A 23,791-nucleotide genomic window follows, 5' to 3' on the forward strand; every position below is an offset into this window, starting at 1 on the left:
TACTCTGGAGGTTGCTCTTATGTAAGCTTTAGGTATTTTGTTCTCATTTTCTAGCTGCTGGAATGCAATATACCAGAAATGGAATGGCTTTTAAAAAGAGGAATTCAGTGAGTTGCTACTTTACAGTTCCAAGGCCAAGAAAATGTCCCAATTCAAAGAGGAACCTGAGTGGCGACCTCTAGACTGTCCATAAAAGCTCTGCAGACACAGCTATTTCTTGCAAATAGTTTCCCAATTGTGGAGTTTGGAAGCCCCCAGGGTCTTTGAGAGAAGTCATTCCTTACACAGTCCTTATCCATGAGGACATGGGTGGACTCCTGTAGGTTGAAGAGCTGGCTCACAACTCTCAGAGACTACTGACCAAAAGGACCTTCTCTGGGCAGGGAATGTGGATGAATGTGAAAGGGGAGGGCGAAGCAAGAAACACAGAGTGTGAAGTTTTCCTTCTTCAGCCTCTCAGTTGACTTGGGCATGGGAGAGAGAAGGAGGGGGAAGGAATGACAGAGAGGGGAAAATCCTATAGGGTTGCCCCACAGTACCTTTCTTTTTTTGACTTATGCTTTGGCAGACTCTTCTTTTTGGTGCGACCTGTCTGGTGCACAGTGCTTCCTGCTTAAGATTCAAGACACCCAGAGTCGTATTTGGTCAGGGATTCAAGACACCCAGAGTCGTATTTGGTATCCCTGTTGTGCTAGGGATTATGAAAACTAAACTCCCGAGCGTGGGATGGAAGTGCTGGGGATCGAACCCAGGGCCTCGTGCATGCTAAGCACATGCTCTACCACTGAGCAACTCCCCCCACCCCCACCCCCACCCTGGGCGCTATTCTATGCTGTACACAAGTGATACTTTATCTCTTGGTGTTTGAGGATTTACTGAGAGTTTTAAGTCCACGCTGCAGTTTCTGAAACCCTCAAGAACGGGACTTTGCATTGTGGAGTGGAAGACCCCATTCCCGCACCTTGCAGCTCGCTCAGCCGTCAGCCCCTCCAGGGACTGTTCCTAGTGGACCTCATCGCAACGTGCCAGGTCCAAACCACCAAGGACAGCGCCAGGATGGCGCCTTCTCCTGAGACTCCACATCGCTGCCTCTCCACCTGGACCAGGTAGAGTGCAGGGATGATGTGAAAACCGGGACCGCTAGAGCGTCACGGGAAATTTAGGTCCAGATGGGGAGAAAGAGCGAATTGGCATGAGCTCACAGGACTGGGTGTGGGGCCAGACGCCCCCGGCCCTCCTCAAGGCCGAGACACAGCTGCGTTAGCCCAGAACAGGGGTCAAGAGAGCAGACGGTCTCCCCGGAGGGCAGGACGGCAGCGCGGAGGGGAAAGGCCTTGAGTGCCCCTCGGTCTTCCACGCCCGTCTCAGAAGACCTGGGCGCTGTGGTTCCCTAGTGGTTGCGCTGGAGACCCGGGCCGCGCCGGTACCGACGTCTTGGTGGTGAAATCCTCTACTGCCTCGTGCTTTTCCGTCCCCTCGCGGGGCGCAGAGCACCCAACGGCCGCCACGGAGAACTTCTCTCTTCCAAGCCCCGGCGAGGCCAGGCCCGCTTCTGGGCCTGGGGTGACTCGGGGTCTCGCAGCCGCACCCCCAGCTCCGCACCAACCCGGACCCGGCCCGAAGTGGGATGAAAGCGTGCGTCCCAGAGACCCGGGCGTCTTGTGTGCGGGGATCCCGGTGGAGAGCGCGGCGCGGGGAGCGCAGTGGAGCGCTGTGCAGGGCGCCCCGAGTGAGCATTTCTGTTGGCCGGGCAGGAGCTGCTGGGCCTGGGAGCTCCGCAGAGCCGCGGGACCTCTGTCTGTCCTGCTGTCCGTCTGCGGTGGTAGTTGTCCTGTGCATTGCAGAATGTTTATCAACATCCCTGACCTCTACACCCAACAGACGCCAGTAATGACCCTCCCCCCTTTATAGCCAGAAAGGCTTGACGTTGCCAATTGTCCCAGCACTTTACCCCCAAAGGTCCCCAGTCGAGAACCACTGCACTGGACCAAAGAACAAACTAGGGATGACTTATATGGCTGCCTCATCCTGAAAGGAATGTAAGGTTTTCTTTAGATCATTATATGGAGAACCCAAGGAGAGAGCTATAAGCATCGTTTTCCAATCGTTTATTCACTAGAAAGTATTTATAAACTATGTGTAATGTGAGAATCATTGTAATCCTTCAAATTTCCAGTGGACATTGGAAATTCAACTGGACATTAAAAATTATTAAAGGATAGGGAGGCTGTGACTTCACAAAGTTTTGCCTGGAGCTGGACAGGAGTGGGAGACAAATACATCAGTACTTACACTATTAACTGCTGACAGGGTGGCAACAGGCCTCTCTCTGATTCAGTTATTTGGATGATGAAGCCGTTTCTCTAGGGACAGTGTTGAGGAGGGGTAACACTTTGATGGCATAAGATAATTGTTTTTATATCCCACATGCTCAGATTGAATACCTTTTTATTTCCCTAGTGCATTTGTCCAGTAATCAGATCAAAATACATATCCAGGTGTGTCAGCTAAGGTTCTCTACAGAAATAGAATCAGCAGAAGATGGCTGTGAATCTTAGATTTATTAAAGTGTCTCACCTGACCATGGGGATGTTGAGTCCAAGCTCTGTAAAGCAAGTCCAAAGCTGACAGCTCCAGTAAGGTCTTCAAGGAATTCACGGGAGATGCTGGCTGGTTGAAGCAGAGACAGTGATTGTATCTTCTGAATCCTCCTTAAAAGCCTTCCGGTGATTAGATTAAGCATCGCTCATTTCTGAAGACACTCCCCATTAGTTGATTGCAAATGTAATCAGCTGTGGATGCAGCCAAATCCATGAAATGTCCTCATAGCAACAGCCAGGCCAGCACTTGCTTGACTAGACAACCGGGCACCACCACCTGGTCAAGTTGAGATGAACCTGACCATGCCATCAGGCTTGATATAAAAGCTGGGCAGTGTAAGAATTTGGAGAGGAAGAAGGAGATTAACTGCAGGGAAAATGCACTTAAATGTAAGTATTTATGGAAAAGCGGGTCCAGGGATGGGTTGTATATAGGGAGAATATACATATATGACAGAGGACATAACACAGAGAATCACTAAAATGTTAGCAGTCCACTGTAAAGAAGCCCTAGAATGAGCTTGAAAAAGGTATTTTAAAGAAGTTGGAGGAAAACAGGAATCCAAGGAGCTCCAGGAGGATTGAGATGTAAGAAAGCAGTCAAGGACAATATGTTCAATTCCTAGCTTTGAATGCAACCTTATTTGGAAATAGGGGTTTTTTTTTGTTTTTTTTTCCTTGCAGAAATTATCAAGTTAACATGAGACAATACTGGATTAGGTTAGGCCCTAAATCCAAAGACTGGTGCCTTCATAAGAGAACAGAGAGGCGGGTTTGGATACAGAGATGAGAGGAGACAAAGGTCAGCAGGCATGTGACAGTATGGGCAATGATGGAACTGGCTCAACTACAATGTAAGAAATGTCAAAAATTGCTCGGAGACTTCTGGGCCAAGATGGCGGCTTAGAAATGTGCACATTTTAGATCGTCCTCCAGAGCAACTATTAAATAACCAGAAACAGTACAGACCAGCTCCTGGGGCCACGTCAGTGACTGGACACACAGTGCACCCCAGTCTGGACCAGCTGGACAAATGTGAGCCCCCCAGAACTCTGAGTTCCCCAAGCCACAACAGTCGGCACCCCTCCACCACAGGCTACTTCCCAGAGGGGAAAGGAAAGAGGCTTTACCAGCAGCAGGAACTGAGCCAAACTAAACACTAATTGTGGAATTAATTAACAAATTCTGACTACTAAAAATAGGCCACCAGCTCAGGTGAACCTGGTCAAAGTCGAGGTTGCTCATTTTTGCCCCGGTACCAAGGGGACAGGGCTGATGGAAAAGGAAAGAAAAAAAAAAGAAACAATGGTTTCTGTGGCTGTGTTTCTACAAAGGCTTGACTGCCTTTTGATACAGCGGCAGGACTTCTCAGGCTGCAACTGCCCCAGGCATAGGCAGAAACAAGCTCATTTGATGGCTTGTCTGGAGGCTGTGCCTTCCCCAGGGGAGGGGTGAAGCCCAAATCAGGTGGAATCCCTCCTTCAAGCAATTCAGACAGCAGGGTTTGATAATTTGAAGCCATTAAAACCAGCCTAAAACCATTCTTCTGTCTCCACCCTGCCACCAGCAGGGATAGTCTGCCAAAGTTAAAGGTACCATATCATCTTATGCTAGTGGGACCTGCAGACAAACAGTGCCACATATGGGCAGGATAAGAAAAACAGAGTCCGGAGACTTCACAGGAAAGTCTTTCAACCTGCTGGGTCTCACTCTCAGGGAAAACCCATGCAGGTCACTCTTTCCTCCTGATAGGAGTCCAGTTTGGTCTAGAAAAATCTGGCTGGGGTCTATACTACCTAAGTAGACCCTCCTAAGGGTGGGGGGTTGGGAAGGCACCATTCAGGCAGGGAAAGAAACCAGAAAACAAGAACTGAAAAGGTCTCCTCTGTTAAACAAAACCTAAACTAGAGGTCCAGAAAAAGCTGAACTGAATGTCAAAGAACAGATAGCAACAAATTCATCCAGCAAGAAAACCCTAGGTAAAACAAGTGAAAGCAATCTCCAGAATAAACTAATTAAGGTAATTAAATGCCTAGAAGTCAGCAAGAAATAACAAATCACACTAGGAAAATTGAAGATATGGCCTAGTCAAAGGAACAAACCAACAATTCAAATGAGATACAGGAGTTGAAACAGTTAATTCAGAATATACGAACAGACAAGGAAAACCTCATCAAAAACCAAATCAATGAGTTGAGGGAGGATATAAAGAAGGCAAGGAATGAACAAAAAGAAGAAATGGAAAGTGTGAAAAAACAAACCACAGAACTTATGGGAATGAAAGGCAAGGTAGAAGAGATGAAAAAAACAATGGAAACCTACAATGGTAGATTTCAAGATGTAGAACACAAGATTAGTGAACTGGAGGACGGAACATCTGAAATCCAACAAGCAAAAGAAAATATAGGGGAAAAATGGAAAAATATGAGCAGGGACTCAGGGAATTGAATGACAATATGAAGCTCACGAATATACATGTTGTGGGTGTCCCAAAAGGAGAAGAGAAGTGAAATGGAGGAGAAAAACTAATGGAGCAAATTATCACCAAAAATTTCCCAACTCTTATGAAAGACTTAAAATTACAGATACAAGAAGTGCAGCATACCCCGAAGAGAATAGATCCAAATAGACATACTCCAAGACACTTACTAATCAGAATATCAGGTCAAAGAGAAAGAGAGGATCTTGAAAGCAGCAAGAGAAAAGCAAACCATCACATACAAGGGAAGCCCAATAAGACTATATGTAGATCTCTCAGCAGAAACCATGGAGGCGAGAAGACAGTGGGATGATATTTATAAATTATTAAAACAGAGAAACTGCCAACCAAGAATTCTATATGCAGCAAAATTGTCCTTAAAAAATGAGAGGGAAATTAAAACATTTTCAGACAAAAAATCACTGAGAGAATTTGTGACCAAGAGACCAGCTCTGCAAGAAATACTAAAGGGAGCACTAGAGACAGATACGAAAAGACAGAAGAGAGAGGTGTGGAGAAGAGTGTAGAAAGGAAGACTGGGAGTAAAGGTAAAAACAAGGAAAATTAGATATGACAGATAAAATCCAGAAGGCAAAATAGTAGAAGAAAGTACTACCCATGCAGTAATAACACTAAAAGTTAATGGATTAAACTCCCCAATCAAAAGACACAGACTGGCAGAATGGATTAAAAAGCAAGACCCATCTATATGCTGTCTCTAATAAAAGGACATGAGGGCAAGGACACAAACAGACATTTGCACATCAATGTTTATAGCAGCATTATTTTCAGTTACCAAGGGATGGAAAGAGCCAAATTGTCCATCAATAGACAGTGACTAAACAAACCGTGGTATATACATGCAATGGAATATTATGCAGCTGTTAGACAGAATAAAGTTATGAAATATGTAACAACATGGATGGACCTTAAGGACATTATGCTGAGTGAGACTAGCCAAAAACAAAAGGACAAATACTGTATGGTCTCACTGATATGAACTGACATTAGTGAATAAACTTGGAAAATTTCACTGGTAACAGAGACCATCAAGAGATAGAAATGGGGTAAGATATTGGGTAATTGGACCTGAAGGGATACAAATTGTGCAAAAGGACTGAATATGAAAACTCAGAAATGCTACCTAACTGTAATACAATTATGTTAAAATACTGAATGAAGCTGCATGTGAGAATGATAGAGGGAGGAGGGCTGGGGGCATAAATGAAATCAGAAAGAAAGATAGACAATAAAGATTGAGGTGGTATAATCTAGGAATGCCTAGAGTGTATAATAATAGTGACTAAATGTACAGATTTTAAAAATGTTTTTGTATGAGGAAGAACAAAGAATTGTAATTACTGCAGGGTGCTGAAAATAGATGGCAATTAATATTTATAAAAATTCACCTTATGTGTGAGACTAAAGCAAAAAAATGTTTATTTGGTACAAAATTTATATTTTGACTAGTACATTTTCTAATATAACTTATGTAGACAGCTTGGTTGAACACCATAAGTACTTGGAATCTTGGGTAGGACATGAGATTTTGTTGGTTTGTCCAGAGTGATGTCCCGATGAATCCCAGAGTGATTCAATCAGGGAGTGGGAAAGTATTTGCAAAGTCCCTTTGGGGAATGGTGAGAATGGGGAGAAATTCAACTTCCCCAAGTTGAATTCTTGATATTCTTACAAGCAGTGGGGACAACCAAAGCTATAGGCTGAGTCCCCAGTCTTGGGGTTCATTCATATGAAACTTAACCCCACAAAGGACAGGTCAAGTCTACTTAAAATTTAGGCCTAAGATTCACCCCCAAGAGAGCCTCCTTTGTTGTTCAGCTGTGGCCTCTCTCTCCAGCCAACACAACAAGCAAACTCACTACCCTCCCCCTGTCTACATGGGACATGACTCCCAGGAGTGCGAACCTTCCTGGCAATGTGGGACAGAAATCCTAGAATGAGCTGAGACTCAGCATCAAGGGATTGAGAAAAAACCTTTTCAACCAAAAGGGGGAAGAGTGAAATGAGACAAAGTGTCAAGGGCTGAGAGATTCCAAACAGAGTCTAGAGGTTATCCTGGAGGTTATTCTTATGCATTAAGTAGATATCACCTTGTTATCCAAGATGTAATGGAGAGGCTGTAAGGAACTGCCTGAAAATGTAGAGCTGTGTTCCAGTAGCCATGTTTGTTGATGATGATGAAATAAGGATATAGCTTTCACAATGTGACTGTGTGACTGTGAAAACCTTGTGCCTGATGCTCCTTTTATCTACCTTATCAACAGACTAGTAGAACATATGGAATAAAAATAAATAATAGAGGGAACAAATGTTAAAATAAATTTAGTTTGAAATGCTAGTGATCAGTGAAAATGAGGGGTAAGGGGTATGGTATGTATAACTTTTTTGTTTTCTGTCTTCATTTTATTTCTATTTCTGTTTCTTTTTATTTCTTTTTCTGAATTGATGCAAATGTTCTAAGAAATGATGAATATGCAACTTTGTGACAATTGTGAATTACTGATTGTATATGTAGAACGGAATGGTCATATGTTAATGTTTTTGTTTGTTTGTTGTTAATTAAAAATTAACAAATAAATAAATTTTTAAAAAAATTTCTGGGACCCCTTCTTCCCTAGAGCCTGCAGAGCACGGCACCTCTGGCTACTTGATTTCAGACTTGTAGCCCCCAAAACTGTCACAAGAATATATTTGTGCTGTTTTAGCCACTCAGATTGTGGTACTTTGTTATAGCAGCCCTGGGAAACTAATTAATTACTCATGGCTACAGAAGGAGTTAATGGGAAAACATGTGAAAGAATCTCCAGACCTTACACAGAGCTGGGATTATTTCACTTTCTCAACAGCTGAAGCACAGAACCATTCTCTACATGAGCATCAAATGAAGGGTAAGCTTTGGGGTAAGGCCAATTTAGCACTAGATGAAATATATTCTTGTCCTGACTAGCAAAGTTTAAAATGAAACCTCAAAGGATAGAACCAGTTTCAATGTTTTCAAACAATTTAATTATACCTCAGAAAATGCCTAAAATTATTTAAAGGAATACATTAAAAATTCCAGCTATTAATGGAAAATTGACACTTCCTGATAGCTAATAAAAATCTCTAGACATGCAAAAAAGCATGAAAATATGTCATAAACTAAAGATTAAAAAATCAGTCAAAAGGAGACCCAGAAATTATTTTGTGATAGGATTTGTAGATCAGAACATGGCCACAGCTAATATAAATGTATTCCTTATGTGCAAGAAGGGAGATGAAAGTGTGGGCATGTTACAGACAGACGTGAAATAGTATAACTTTAAAAAGATCAAAATTGAATTTGTAGAGATGAAGTACATAGTGTACATCTGGAAAAATACACCAGTGGGTGGAGGATGGATTAGAAACCAAGACCTGGCACTGGGTGTTCTCAGATTCTTCTTTCTTTAAGGATAATCTCTCCCATTAGCCTCCCAATTATGCAAATTTAGGGCATTTAGAACTGATCTGCTTTGCCCATCCTGGAAACTGCCCAACATCTACTAGCCATAGATAAGAGAAAACCCTGTAGTCAGAGACCCTCAGCCACTTCTGGTCCTCAGGGTTCTCTGACTCAGAGACTCCTTGCCAAGATGACTGAAGTGGCACTTCAAGACACATAGCTCCCCATTTGGGGTTCCCCTCTTCCCCAGGAGTTTCCTGAACCCTACATTCCCTCTGGGGGGCTCCCTTGTACCACAGCCTCTGAAAGCTCACCTGCTGTGAGATTTCCCCTCCCACCCAACCATCAACTGGTCATTCCTTTGCCTTGATCAGCTCTGAAATCCTCAAGTCCAAGGTCTCAAGCACATGAAGAGAAGACAAATCACCCAATCAAATCCAAGCCAGAATTGAAACAGACACATTCCAGATATTCAAAAAGCTAGATATAGTCACTATATAACTATTTAGAAGCTATCAAAAGAGGCCCAAATTTACCTTTTATAAAGAAAACTGCAGCACTTGAGATGAAAAAAAAGATGCACTTGGTGAATGAAACAGCAGATTTGACCTTTCAGAAGAGATTAGGGAGGTCAAGGACATAGCATTTAAAAATGTGAAGCACAGAGAGAGAGAACATCAGAACTGAAGGAGGAACAGTGAGATGTGGGACAACTTCAAGTTGCTTAATAAATGGATTTGGAGTTCTCAAAGGATGGAAGAAAGAGAGTGTGAAAAACAAAATATTTGAAAAATAAATGACTGTAAAATATCCAAACATGATGAAAAATATACACTCACACATGCAAGAAATTCACTGTACACCCCACATAAGAAATATGAAGAAATCCACACAAAGTAGCATCATAACCAAATTACTAAATACCAGTGATAAAGAGAAAATCTTAAAAGCAATCAGCAGAAAAAAAAATTTTACCTACAGAGGAACAAAGGTAAGAATTGTTGTGGTTACCTGTCAGAAAGAATGCAGGTGAGATGACAGGGGAGCAACATCTTAAAGTACTGACAGAAAAAATTAGCCTGTATTTTATATCCAGTGAAAAATTTCAAACATTACGGCAAACTAGAGGGTTTTGCAGACATATAAAAAATGAAAGAACTCAGCATGAGCAAACCCACACTTAGGAAATGTTAAAAGAAGTGCCCCAGAAAAAAAAATGACAGCAGATTAAAATCTTTTCTACATAATGGAATGAAGACCCTAGAAATAGTAATGTTGTTGGTAAATATAGAAGTTTTTGTCATTATTTACATATCCTTAAAGATCATTGTTAAAATTTAAAAAATAATAACAGTGTATTGTGGATTTCTGGTGAATGGAAGAGTAAAATGATAAAATGGCACAAGCTCTGGGGGAGGGAAATGAAGGTATAGTGCTGTAAAGTCCTTACACTATACACAAAATAGTGTAGCCAACTGACATTGAGGTGCAGTGTGCTCACATTAACAAGTGTACAATATAGCTTAAAGCATCCACTACAATTGGATCATGAACTCAAATGTACAACATAATGCTATAAAAGCTCTAGAAGAAAACATAGGAGAAAATCTTTGTGACCTTGGGCCCAGCAAGGGTCTCTTAGATATGACAACAAAAGTGCAAACTGTAACAGAAAAATTCATAAAATCCACTCACAAAAATGTAAAAATTCTGCTCTGTGAGAAACATGGGTAAGAAAAAAAGGACAAACCACAGACTAGGAGACTTCTTTGCAAAGCATCTATCTGTTAAAGAATTTGTAGTTTGAATAAATAAAGAAGTTTAAAACTTCAAAAATAGTTATATTCAATTTAAAAGCGAACAAAATATTTGAACAAGTTCTCCACCAAAGAAAGTACAACCGTGGCAACTAAGCACATGAAAAATGCTCAGCATTATTAGTCATTAAGAAAATAAAAATGAAAACCATAATGATAAATCACAGCATACCTACTAGGGTGGGAAAAACTAAAAGCAAGTGCTGACAGAATCGTGGAGAAAATGGAACTTTCTTACCCTACTGGTCAAAACAGAAAACAGAACAACCACTTTGGAAAACAGTTGGGATGTTTCTTAAAAGTTCACCATGCACCAGCCATATGATTCCACCATTCCACTCCCACATCTTACCCGAGTGAAAAGGAACTATTTGTCCATGCAAGACTTTTCCACAAGTGCTTGAATAGCTTTATTTGTAACAGCCAATAACTGCAAACCCCTCAAAGGTCCATCAAGGGGTGAATGGATGAACAAATTGTGGTAAATCCTACAATGAAATACTACAAAGAAAACAATGAAATAGCCCTTCATCCCACTAAAATTTCTAATATGAACAACTGACAACACAAATTGTGGCGAGGAGGTGGACCGACTGGAACCCTCATGCATTGCTGGCAGAAATGGAAAATGACGTGAACACTGTGGCCACCCAAGGCTCGGGACCCCTCCCTTAGGAGAAGAGGGAAAAACAGAGCTTTCAGCACATGGCAGCCTGTGGGACCAGAGCACAGGCCAGAGGGAAACCAGCTCAGCTGAGGGGGAAAGATGTTCAAGCCCCTTAAGTAGACCTTCAGAAAGCTCTTTGAAGGGTGTCTGCCCTCCCCTATGATGCATCAAGGCTGAGTCTACCTTCTGCGTGTCTCAGGAAACCTTGAAGCTCTCCTGATCCTAAGAGAAGAGTCACTGTGCTGGCAGCCCGTGTGTGCCCTTTCTGCTGGCCTGGCCCCATAAAGCTCCCCTGACCAGGGTGCAGCACTGACCTCCGGGCACAAGGGTGCTGATTCCACTTCCCCACCCACAGGCACTGGGAAGAGACCTCCACGGTGAGTAAGTTCCTAAGGAATCCTCAGGGGTGACTCTTGGCCTAGTGTTTCCTGGCCTTGGGGCTGTGCTGGGTTGGAGCAAACCCTTTAGAGAACAGCTGGCCAGTTTCTTATGAAGGTCAACACATACTTACCATGACCCAGTCGTCCCTCTCCCGAGAGAAAGAACAGCACGAGTCTGCAAGAAGGTTGTGGAAGTGTTCATGGAAGCTGTGATTGCCTGTCCCTAAAGAGAAATCACAATAAAACAATGGGGATCTTTTTCCACCACCACAGCTCAAAGGAATCAGACACTGTCCTTCTCTCCCTTGAAGAATCAGAAGTGGCCACACACACTGACTTCCTAGGTTCAGTTAAAGACATCTACTAACCTTTCATTATGGACAAACCATCACTTTGCTCAGAGGTGAGGAGGAAGTGATGCCTGACCTGATGGAGTTTGGAGGGGTCACAGGGAAAACCTGGAAGGCCACCAGATCACCTGGGAATGGGGGACACACTGTTCCCTCCCTGGAGTTGCCGGTTACAGAGTGAAACCCTTTCTCAAGAAATGGGATTGAGGGAAACAACATAATGGAAAATATAGATGATGTATTTCCTTTTGCACATATTGATGTGGAGACTGGTTTTTCCAGATGAAACTATACTGGGCTTTATTCACAGATGCTGGTGAGAAGGGCAAGGCTGTGGTAAAAGGGGAGGCAGGGATGAGCTGCAGATGATGTTTATTGAAGACACACAGGGTTGTACAGAGAGACCAAGAAGGAGGTGGTGGAGCAGTCTGCAGGAGAAGATGCAGAGAGGATGATGCTGAAGGAATTCCTTCCTGGCAGTTTCTGTGGATGTGGTTCCAGCCCCACAACACCAAAACAGGCAATCTGAGGGAACAAGGACTTGGAGAGACTGGTGGGCTGGGAAGAACTAGGAGTGGGGACCTGATGCTCTGGTCTGGAATTCCTTTATCCCTGAGCACTGCCGGAAAAAGGATCCAGTTGAGATTGTAGAAATAGTAGAGTGCAATGTACTGACAACAGATAGCTTTTCAAAGAATGACAGAAAACAGGTGATGTGCTTCCGAATTCTTCTGGAAAACTCCACACTCTGCACTGGGCTGTGCCTCAGTGGTAAAGTACATGCTTTGAGTGCAGGAGCCTCTGGGTTTGGTCCCTAGTAACTCCACAGGAAGTTCAGGTTTTCAATCCTAGCAGACGCTTTACAAGACATACTCCAAATATTCTTTTCTTTTCATTTCCACTCATTATTGCTGCAATAGCTGGGGAAAAAATGAAAAAATGTTCAGACTTGCTCAATATCCACCAAGTGCTATGAAATTACCCAGAGTTTTTGTTTTGTTTTGTTTCTTACCTAGTCTCCCATTTGGCAAACTTACTATGCTTTTTAGAGGTTTTTTTGCAGCACCTTTTGTGTCTTGGCAGTTTGTGTGGTCTGAGGGAAGGAAATTGCAGGAAAAACAACTGGAGACAGAGCACATATGCCAGCCTAGGACTCTGGTGGTGGTAGAATGGAACTGGCTGTCGGGTAACCTGTCAGTTACCGAATGTGGAGTGCACTAACTGGAATGGGACATCGGAAGGGGTTTCAGTCTTGCATTCAGTTATCCTCATCGTGCCTTCACTGCCATAAAATAAATGATTTCAGTTTGGATTTTTTTGAAATTGTTAATTACACTTTGTCCCACTAAATACTAGGTCCTAGAATATCAGAAATCAGGGGATCATGAGTTATAAAAGATTTCCTGAAGTACAGAGGAAACACAAAAGTGGGAGAAATTATCAGTGCTGCTGAAAGCAGAGGTGTGAACGACAAGCCTCATTCAGGAGAGCTCTAGACCAAAGCTCAGAGACTCACCCCAGGATTTGAAATGTCCTCAGTTTACATCAAACTGGATTTTCCCTCCTGCTTCAAGTCACCCGAGCACAAACACCCTCCTCCGCTCACTCCTCAAGTCCATTTTCTAGAGAAGAAAGGCAAGGAGGTCAGAATTCTGTGCCTTCATTCTCCCGTACCTTCACCAGTAAACATGTGTGCTCAGCCTTGTAAACCTTGAAATGAAAACATGCCCCACACATTCCACCAGTGTCTGATGGAGGATCTTGGATGAAGAAGCAGCATAAGGCTTTGGGTGTCGGGCTGGAGACACTGGCCCTGTGCACAGAGCATGAAAGCATCCCAGTGAGAGAAGGGCTGTCACAGCTGCTCTTTCAGATCAATCCAACCCTAACTTCTTTGTCTTATCCAGGACCCCCTCACACTTTCCAATTCACTGGGGGCCCCCTTGGAAGTTTCCTGGGCTCCTTGGCTTTAGTCTTTCAAATATCTATGTCTCTGGCAACCTATAACAACCTTTATGTTTTGATCGTGGATTCTCAGAGGTAGGACATGCAACATAATGTGTTTGCATTTTCCAGTAACCCCCAACTCTTCCAACTTTATCAGCAACTGTGCGCATTCCTGCATGGCTCTCTCAGCTGTGCCTTTGCTATTGTTCCCCAAGGTTGGCTCCATGGGAGGTTGTGCCCAGAGAGGCAAACATTAAGAACCAGTCACTTTTGTTGGCACACATGCAGACCCTCTCTTGGCTCTGCACCCCTTTGTGCCCACTGTAAAGCCCTCCCCTCTGACCAGGGTGGAGCCCTGACTTCCATTCCCAACCCACCCCCCTTCATGGGGAAGAATCTCCTCCTATCCCTCAGTCCTCTAATAAATTTCATGTCTCAGTGTATGCCTAGCGGTTCTTGATGTTTGGGCTGGACAGGCTCCTGTGGGCAGGAGCAGACAGCTGTACAGCTCTGCTGGGCTCCCCAACCTGGCTCCATGTCCTGCCATTGTTCTCACCCTGTTCCCTCCTCTCAGTTTCATGGAGTTGGGAAGGTCAGTTTAACTTGGAACAGTGTGTGGACACAGTCCTCATGTGAGGGACAGACAGGAAGGTGTGCCACAGAACTCCCCTTCCACGGTGTGGCTGGGTGAGCAACGGGAGCTGCTAGAGAGTGACTTAGCTGATGCTGGACCCATGTGGTGGCAGGTCCACTTCCCCGCTGGGCTAAGCCCCGGATCTCTCTCTGGACGGAGGGCAACTCCATTTGGTCAGTATTGCTGGAGGTGTGTGTAGGAGAGCTATAGTTTTTCTAAGACTTTCCTGAGAAAAGGCAAGCTGCTGTGACCTGTTTGTTATTGAGTGGACTCTGGAGCAGGCTGACGGGACTGGGAAAGTCTACAGCATCCAGACTGAGTCCGTTGGAGTCACTCCAATGCCCCTTCCAGCGAGGCCCGGGAGAGCCCAGTTACTGAGTGCGCGAACAGCAGAATTTAACTGCGGGCTTTGTCCATCAGAAAATAGAAGCAAAGAACATGTTTTATAAGAATTCCTAAGTCTACCATTTGTGCTGGGGGAGCAGCTCTGTGGTATAGTGTGTTCTTTGCATGCACAAGGTCCCAGGTTCAATCCTTGGCTCCTCCGCTGGGAACGTTTCCTTCTTTTCCCTCCAACGACAGGGAAATGGAATAACCCTCCCTTTCTTCTCCTAATTCTGGTCACTGTTTCCTTGACCCCCTCCCCCCGCCTGAGCCAATGAACTGCTTCTGATATGCCATGTCCCTCCCGTAGTCCAGGTCACCTCTCAAGGACAGAGCAGAAGGAGCAAAGAGGGCAGCGAAGTGCTGGAAGCAACTACGCCCACAGCCTGTGTCACCCATTTCCTCTAAACGTTCACGGGGCGAGGGGGGAGCCCCACGAACACGAGTCTTGCCCTCAGCTGTACAAGTTGTGAGTCTTAGGAGGAGGAGGGGCAGGAGGGCAGCCTGATTAAAGCATAGGTAAATGAATGGAAGACCAAAATAACAATAGAAGAAAATCAATAAAACCAAAATTTGGTCCTTTGAGAAATTCAATAAAATTGATGGGCCACTACTAAGACTGACAAAGAAAAAAGGAGAGGATGCAAATGAACAAATTCCGAAATGAGAAGGGATGCATTACCACAGACCCTGAAGAAATAAAAGAAATCATAAGAGGATACTATGAACATCTATCCACCAACAAACCAGACAACTTAGATGAAATGGGCAATTCCTGAAGACACACAAACAAGCTACACTGACTCAGGAGGAAATAGAAGATCTCAACAAACCAATCACAAGTAAAGAGATTTAATCAGTCAACAAAAATCTTCCTACAAAGAAAAGCCCAGGGCCAGATGGCTTCACAGGGGAATTTTATCAAACATTGTGAAAAGAACTAACACACATCCTGCTCAAACTTTTCCAAAAAATTGAGGAAGAAGGAACTCTACCTAACTCATTTTCTGAAGCTAATATCATTTTAATTCCAAAGCCAGGGAAACATACTTTAAGAAAGGAAAACTACAGGCCAATCTCCCTAATAAACATATATGCAAATATTCTCAATAAAATATTAGCAAATCGAATCCAACAACACATTAAAAGAATTATATACCAAGACCAAGTGGTATTTATAGCAAGAATGCAAGCATGGCTCAACACAAGAAAATCAGTTAATGCAATACAGCACATTAACAAACCTAAGGAAAAAATGCTGTGATCATCTCAAAAAGATAGGAATCAAAGGTAACTACCTCAAGATGATAAAGGAAATACATGAAAAACTAATAGCCAGCATTGTACTCAATGGAGAGAGACTGGAAACCTTCCCTCTAAGATCAGATACTAGACAAGGATGCCCACTGCCATTAACTCTCATTACTTTGCAAAAGCTCTCATTATATGCAGATAATATGACTATACTTGGAAGATCCTGAGAAATCTACAACAAGGTCATTTGTACTAATAAACAAATTCAGCAAGGTGGTGGGGTATAAAATTAACACACACAAATCAGCAACATTTCAATATACAAGCAATGAGCTAGCTGACAAGTCAGTTAGGAAAAGGTCCATTCAAAATAGCAACTAAAAGAATCAAATACTTAGGAATGAACTTAATTATGCATGTAAAGGACTTGTACACAGAAAATTACATATATTGCTAAAAGAAAGCAAAGGAGATCTAAATAGGTGGAAAGACATTCCCTGCTCATGGATAAGAAGGCTAAATATAGTTAAGATGTGAATTCTCCCCAAATTGATCTACAGGTTCAACACAGTACCAATAAAAGTCCAACAACCTACTTTGAAGATTTGGAAAAGCTAACTACCAAATTTGTCTGGAAGCAAAAGAGACCCCAAACAACTAAAAGCATCCTAAAAAAAAAAAAAGAACAAAATGAGAGGATTAACACTATCTGACTTTAAAACCTATTGTAAACCCACAGCAGTCAAAACAGCATGGTATTTGACATTAGTGGATAAACTTGGAATATGTCATTGGTAACAGAGACCATCAGGAGATAGAAATAGGGTAAGATAATGGGTAATTGGAGCTGAAGGGATACAGACTGTGCGACAGGACTGGATACAAAAACTCAGAAAATGGACAGCACAATACTACCTAATTGTAATGTAATTATGTTAAAACATTGACTGAAGCTGCATGTGAGGTATAGTGTTATTTTTCTTTTTTTCTCTCTATTATTGTTTTATTTCTTTTTCTGTTGTCTTTTTATTTCTTTTTATAAATCGATGCAAATATACTAAGAAATGATGAATATGCAACTATGTGATGATATTAAGAATTACTGATTGTGTATGTAGATGGAATGATTTCTAAATGTTTTGTTAGTTAATCTTTTTTAATTAATAAAAAAATAAAATACAATAAAGTAAAAAAAAAAAACCAGCATGGTACTGGCACAAAGACAAAAGCATTGACCAATGAAATTGAATTGAGAGTGCAGAAATAAATCACCAAATCTCATCAATGGACTTTTGACAAGGACCCCAAATCCTCTCACTGGGACAAAATAGTTTTTTCAATAATTGGGCAAGGAAGTATTGGATATCAATAGCCAGGAGAATGGAAGAGAACCCCTAATCCATCACCTACACAAAAATTAACTCAAAGTGGATCAAACACCTAAATATAAGAACTAGCACCATAAAGCTTCTAGAAGAAAATAAAGGGAAACATCTTCAAGACCTAGAAATAGAAGGGAGCTTCCTAAACTTTACACCCAAAGAGCAAGCAACAAAAGGAAAAGTAGATAAAAGGGAACTCCTCAAAATCAAATGCTTCTGCACCTCAAAAGACTTTATCAAAAAGGTGAAAAGGCAGCCAACTCAATGGGAGAAAATATTTGGAAATCACATGTCAGACAAAGGATTGATTTCCTGTATGTACAAACAGATCATACAACTCAACAAAAAAAAGTGTGCTGCTCTAAATCTGTGGTGGACCCCAGAAAAGCCATGCCCTTTGATCCTCATTCAATATTGCTGGGTGGGAGCATTTGGATTGTTTCCATGAAGATATGATCCACCCAATTGTGGGTGGTAACTTTTGATTAGATGATTTCCATGGAAGTGTGTCTCCACCCACTGAAGGTGGAGTTGCTTGCTAGAATCCTTTAAAAGAGGAAACATTTTGGAGAGAGTCCTTTTTTGGTAGAGCCATGTGAAAGCCAGCAGATATTGCCATGTTCACCATGTGCCCTTCAAGCTGAGAGAGAAACATTGAATGTTGTTGGCCTTCTTGAACCGGGATGTCTTTCCCCAGATGCCTTAAATGGGACATATCTATAGACTTGTTTTAATTGGGACATTTTCTCGGCCTTAGAACTGTAAACTAGCAACTCATTAAATTCCCCTTGTTAAAAGCCATTCTGTTCCTGGTATATTGCATTCTGGCAGCTAGCAAACTAGAACAAAAAGAACAAATAATCCAATTATAAAATGGACTAAAGATAAAATAGGCATTTTTCTGAAGAGCAAATATAGATGGCTCAAAAGTACATGAAGAGATGCTCATTTTCATTAGTTATAAGGGAAATGCAGATGAAGACTACGATGAGATACCACTTCACACCTATAAGAATGACTACTATTAAATAATCAGAAAACTGTAATTGCTGGAGAGGATGTGGAGAAACTGAGACATTTATACACTGCCAGTGGGAATGTACAATGGTACAGCCACTATGGAAGACTGTTTGATGGTTCTGTAGGAAACCAAATATTGAGCTGCCCTATGACCCAGCAATAACACTACTTGGTATATACACAGAAGAGCTGAAAGTAACAACACAAACAGACATTTGCACACCGATGTTCATAGAAGCATTATTCACAACCACCAAAAGATGGAAACAAACCAAATGCCCATCAACAGATGAATGGATCAACAAAATGTGGTATATATATATATGATGAAATATTGTGCAGCAATAAGACAAAGCTACATCCTGAAGCACATGACAAGATGGATGAGCCCTGAGGACATCATGCTATGTAAAATGAGCCAGACACAGAAGGACAGATACTGTATGATTCCACTTTTATGACCAGCATAAAGATATAATCAGAGACTTATAATACATAATATAGGGGACAAAGAGATACATACATAGAGATGGGTGGACCATTAGCTAATCAGTTTGAACTCCAATGTAAGGGAATAGATAGGAGCAAAGGTGATTCCCTAGTAGGTCTAGAAGTAATATTACTATATTGAAGTTGAACAAGGGTTGTATAAACCTACATGCCCCACTGACCCACGTTTGTAATATGAATGAGTTCTTGTAAGAATTACTTCAAAGATATGACTCTTGTATAAAGAGTGTTTAAGTCCAGGGGACAGGGGAAAAACTGCCATTGCATGCTCTGAGCTATGTTCAAGAGGAAACCATCAGCTCTACCACAGCAACAGCAGAGTAATGATGGGGTAAGGGACAAGAGTTAAGAGGAGGTTTTGATCTCCTAGTTGGTGAGGGTGTGTTTATTGATTTTCTGACTCTTGGGAACAATGAAATTATCTAAAATTGAGAACGTTGATGGCCTGTGGACTTTTGGCCCTCTACATGATCCCCAATGAATGCAGGTGGCTGAAGGATGTACTGATGGAGACGTAGAATGGTGAATGATGGTGTATACTTATGAACGAAGGCTGTGCTGTTACAAATGGAATATTGCTGTGAGGCATACAACAGTGTGAATGAACATGTGGGATATTTGGTGAGACAAAATGAGGCAGAAACAAAAAAGGTAGGGTCACCTTTAGAAAATGCTTATAAGAACACTGGGGCCTAGATTGTAAACTTTTAGAGCAGAAACATTAAGTCTGGTGTGGTGATTATTATTTCTTCATTTTGAGAGGCTGCTTTATATATATATATATATATATAAACTGATTTTTAGAGATAAGAATGAAGCCAAACAGGTTGGGGTTAAAGTAATTCAGAACATAGGGATAAGGAAGACAGGATCTATATTTTAGAACCACACATACTCTTTGAGACCAAAGAAAGGAAGGTTTATTTTGTCTGGAACTGAAATTTTATGTAGTGCACAATCCAATTCAACCTGTATGTACATCTCATTTCAACAACTGAAACACAGGGATCACACAATGAGAAAAAGTTCTGTTAATCTTGCATAGATTATTGTAATGCCTGGAAAAATCTGAGAGTATATTAACCAGATAATCAAAAAGTATTGGCAAAGTCCCCTGAGGGAGGGGAGAAAGACTTTGGAGCTATTAAACCTCATCATCAGGGAACCCACTCATACTGTGTCAAACTTTAGGGACACCCAAATCAATAGCCCATGCCCTCAATCATGAGGCTTACTCTTGTGAAGTTTATGTAGGTAGTGGAGAAGCTTAGAATACCTATAGACATGCCTAAGAGTTACTTCTGGAGGACCCCTGTTGTTGCTCAGATGTGGCCTCAGTTTCTCTATGCTCAACACTGCAAGTGAAATCATTGGCCTCCCCCCTATGTGGGATGTGATATGCAGGGGTAAAATTCTCCCTGGCAATGTGGGAGAGGACTTCCAAGAATGAATCCAGACCTGGCACCATGGGATCAACATTTGCATCCTGACCCAACAGGGGGAAAGAAGTGTAATTAATAAAGTATTAGTGGCATATAGAGTTCAAATAGTGTTGAGAGGCTACTCTGGAGGTTGCTCTTATGCAAGCTTTAGGTAGACTTTGCTACCTATCATAACCTGCCAACCCCAAACATGGACCATTCCAGCCAATCCTAAAGAACACCTCCAGGCACAAGAGTAACTCGCCAGAAACCTACAACTTCCAGATGAGTCCCTGGTTCAGATAAGTCCTGAAACCTTCCCAGCATCTTTATAATATCAGATTGTTCCATCTCCTTATCCCATATTACTCACAGACCCTTCTAATAGCAAAAATTTAGAATTGCCAAAGCCCAAACAACCCCATTGAGAGGTACTGAAAGATCAAAGGTGATGGTGGGATTAAAAATAGAAGAGAGGACTTAACAAATGAATATGAATGCTGAATCATTAAATTGATATCTCTTTCAGCCTCCACTATTTAGTAAAAACCTAAAATTGTGAAATTATAACCCTTGTCAAATCTGAAATATGCTTTACAACTAATTTTGGTGCTGTGCTTGGAAATTTATACCTTTTTTGTATATATGTTATTGTTCACAAATAAGAAGGAAAAAAGAGTCAGTTGTGATGATAAAAAAAGTATTTAAGCCTACTAGTCTCCAATATTATGGAGCAGTGAGAAGGAAAAATATAAGAGGATCATATAGTAGCCCATTACAAACTCTGGGGTCTATTCTCCAATTGCTTTTTTAATAGTTCTTTTCCAAAATGCTTTTTTTTTCTTTGCTTTGTACATAGATTATACTATACAAGAAAAAAAATTTGTAAAAAAGAAGATATAATTGACATGCCATAAACTGCATATATTTAAAATGTATAATTTGATGTGCTTTGATATATGCATACACCCATGAAACTATCACCACAATCTGGATAATAAACATACCTATCATACATAAAGTAAAAAAACACAAAAACCCAAAATAAAACTGCATTAAATATTCCTGTACAGCAAATTTGAATCAATAAAAAAAAGAATCACTGCCAATGTAGAAGGAGCATAACAGAGAAGACACGATTTAACAAATAACTGCTGAATCATTGTATTGATATTTCTGTTAGTCTCCAGTGTCTTGGAGCAGCTAGAAGAAAAACAAAAATTGTGGAATTGTAATCCATAGCAAACTTTAAAACCTCTTCTATAACTGCTTGTTAAAATGTGTTTGGAAATTTATTGCTTTTTTGTATATACATTATATTTCAAAAATTAAAATGTTAAAAAAACTGTCTTTTCATGGACATATACCCGCTTTACTCTTGCTGTTATATATTAAAGTGGCATTGCTGAATCATATGTTCATTTATGCTTATCTTTGAAAAGACATTACCAAACAGTTTTCCAAAGTGGTTGTACCAAATTACACCACCACCAGCAATGAATGGGAATTCCATTTGTTAAAGCCTTATCAACAATTGTTATTATTAATCATATTATATTCTTCATATGCATTTGCTTGATGAGTATTATATGGAACAACTTTCTATGTACTTATCAGCACTGGCAATATACTGTGTATATTCACATTTTGAACCCATTTTTTATTTGGTTTGTTTTTTTCTTAGTGATTTATTGTATTCTTGATTCACGTCCTTTGCTGAAATTTCTATAGCAAATATCTTCATCTCGTCCCTGGTTTGCCTTTGTACATTCTTAATGCTGTTTCTAATGCAGCAGAAATCCTTAATTTTAACAAACTGAAATTTATCAATCATTTTATAAGATGTAGACTTTTGTTTACTGTTGAACAAATGTTTACCTTTTCAGAGGTCATGCAGTAGTCTGCCATGCATTGCCACTTTGTCTTTCACATTTAAGCCCATGATGTAACTTAAATTAATTTTCCTGCAGGCCATTCTTTTCCTGATGTTTATTCTGTTATTTCCCCAATTTTCAGTAGTTTGCTTGCTTAAATCACATATATATGAACTTAATTTTGTTTCACTGATCCTTTTTGCACCAACATGGTGCCAATACCATGCTAAATTTACTTTCTTTCACTATTTTTTTAAAATTATATTGAAGAAAAATGCACACAAAACAAAGTACTTAAATGTTCAAATCAGTGGACATTGACCCATATACAAACCTATATAAGTACCACCAAGATATAACAAACCTATGTAAATACCACCAAGGTGAAGGTACTGGATTCTTTGAGAGAGAGATGGCTTCTAAGAGACATGATAGCTCAGGTAAAATGAGCAACACATGCCTGAACAGGGACTTGAACCCTGGACCCTCAGATTAAAAGTCTGATGCTCTACCAACTGAGCTACCCAGGCCTCTCCCTATACTTTACTCTGGCAGTCTAATCTAGTGTGATATACTTGAAGAATCCATTTTATATTTTATATTCTACTGCCTAAATGCCTCTTGAACTCTTATTGCAGGGAAATTTGCATTTGAAAGAGATGCCATGATTGCCATGAGCATTTTCTTTTCTTCTCTGTTTTGCTCCCATTCCTTAAATTTTTCAGAACCAGAGCTACAGCAGCCCACGGACAAAGCATGGTGGGGTGTCAGACCACAGTGCTAAACAGTGGATTTCATTTTTTGCCAAATACTATGACTTCATTTCTTGTTTCTTATTTCCTCACCTGCACCTAAATTTCTCGAGGCAACACTCAGCTACTCACTTTATATCCCTCATGGTCTTTCATGTCTTTCCTACAGTCTGTAGGCAAGAGAAGTTTCATACTGGATGTCCTTCTTGATGGAGGGAATTGCCACTCAGTCATTCCCTTGGCAAGTAAACCTCACAGCTAGCAGACTGGGGTCAGAAAACCATGTGGTTCTGTGTCTTTTGGTCTAGCATGAAGGATTGCTTTTCTAGTGTGGCCATCATGTAAAAGCTTTAGAAAAAGTGATGCTAAACATACAAGCCTTCTGCCAACTATTAATTTAGAAATACCCACAGGCAATGTCATAATTAGTGGCAGAGGTGTCCTTGGTGGGTATGTCTTCCAACCAAGAGCAGAATGGGACTCAGGTAAGCTACATACACTAAGCCCCCAGGATTAGTGACCAATTGACATGTGCCTTATGGTGTGGCAGTCTACATGGTCAACCCAGGGAGCACAAAGAGCACTCTCTAGTGATGTTCACTAACTTCTGTTAAGTGATTGGCAGCTGGAACCGCTGGGAAAGATGCCTCAAGGATTGATACCCTTGGTGTCTCCTTTTCTGATGATGCCAACCCACTGTTTCCCTGCTTTCATCTGTGGTGTTCTGAACCTGTGAGAATGCATCTGCTTCCACATTCCCAGGCAATGTGTTGGGAGTGTGGACAAGAACATGATAGACAATTACATTTCCTCACCGTCTGGTGTTCAGATATTTTTGCAAAACTTTTGTCCCAGAAGAACCATGGCTTGCTTCC

At 41.3% G+C, this 23,791-nt stretch overlaps 2 non-coding genes across 2 annotated transcripts; both read right to left on the reverse strand.

Moving 5' to 3' along the window:
- Positions 1 to 727: 727 nt before the first annotated feature.
- TRNAA-AGC (transfer RNA alanine (anticodon AGC)) lies at positions 728 to 799 on the reverse strand. Its single transcript has one exon. It is a non-coding gene; the product is annotated as a tRNA-Ala (tRNA).
- A 21,822-nt stretch (positions 800 to 22,621) lies between these two features.
- TRNAK-UUU (transfer RNA lysine (anticodon UUU)) lies at positions 22,622 to 22,694 on the reverse strand. Its single transcript has one exon. It is a non-coding gene; the product is annotated as a tRNA-Lys (tRNA).
- Positions 22,695 to 23,791: the final 1,097 nt, after the last annotated feature.

The sequence above is a fragment of the Tamandua tetradactyla genome, chromosome 5 (assembly GCF_023851605.1).
Source record: "Tamandua tetradactyla isolate mTamTet1 chromosome 5, mTamTet1.pri, whole genome shotgun sequence".
Taxonomy (NCBI): Eukaryota; Metazoa; Chordata; class Mammalia; order Pilosa; family Myrmecophagidae; genus Tamandua; species Tamandua tetradactyla.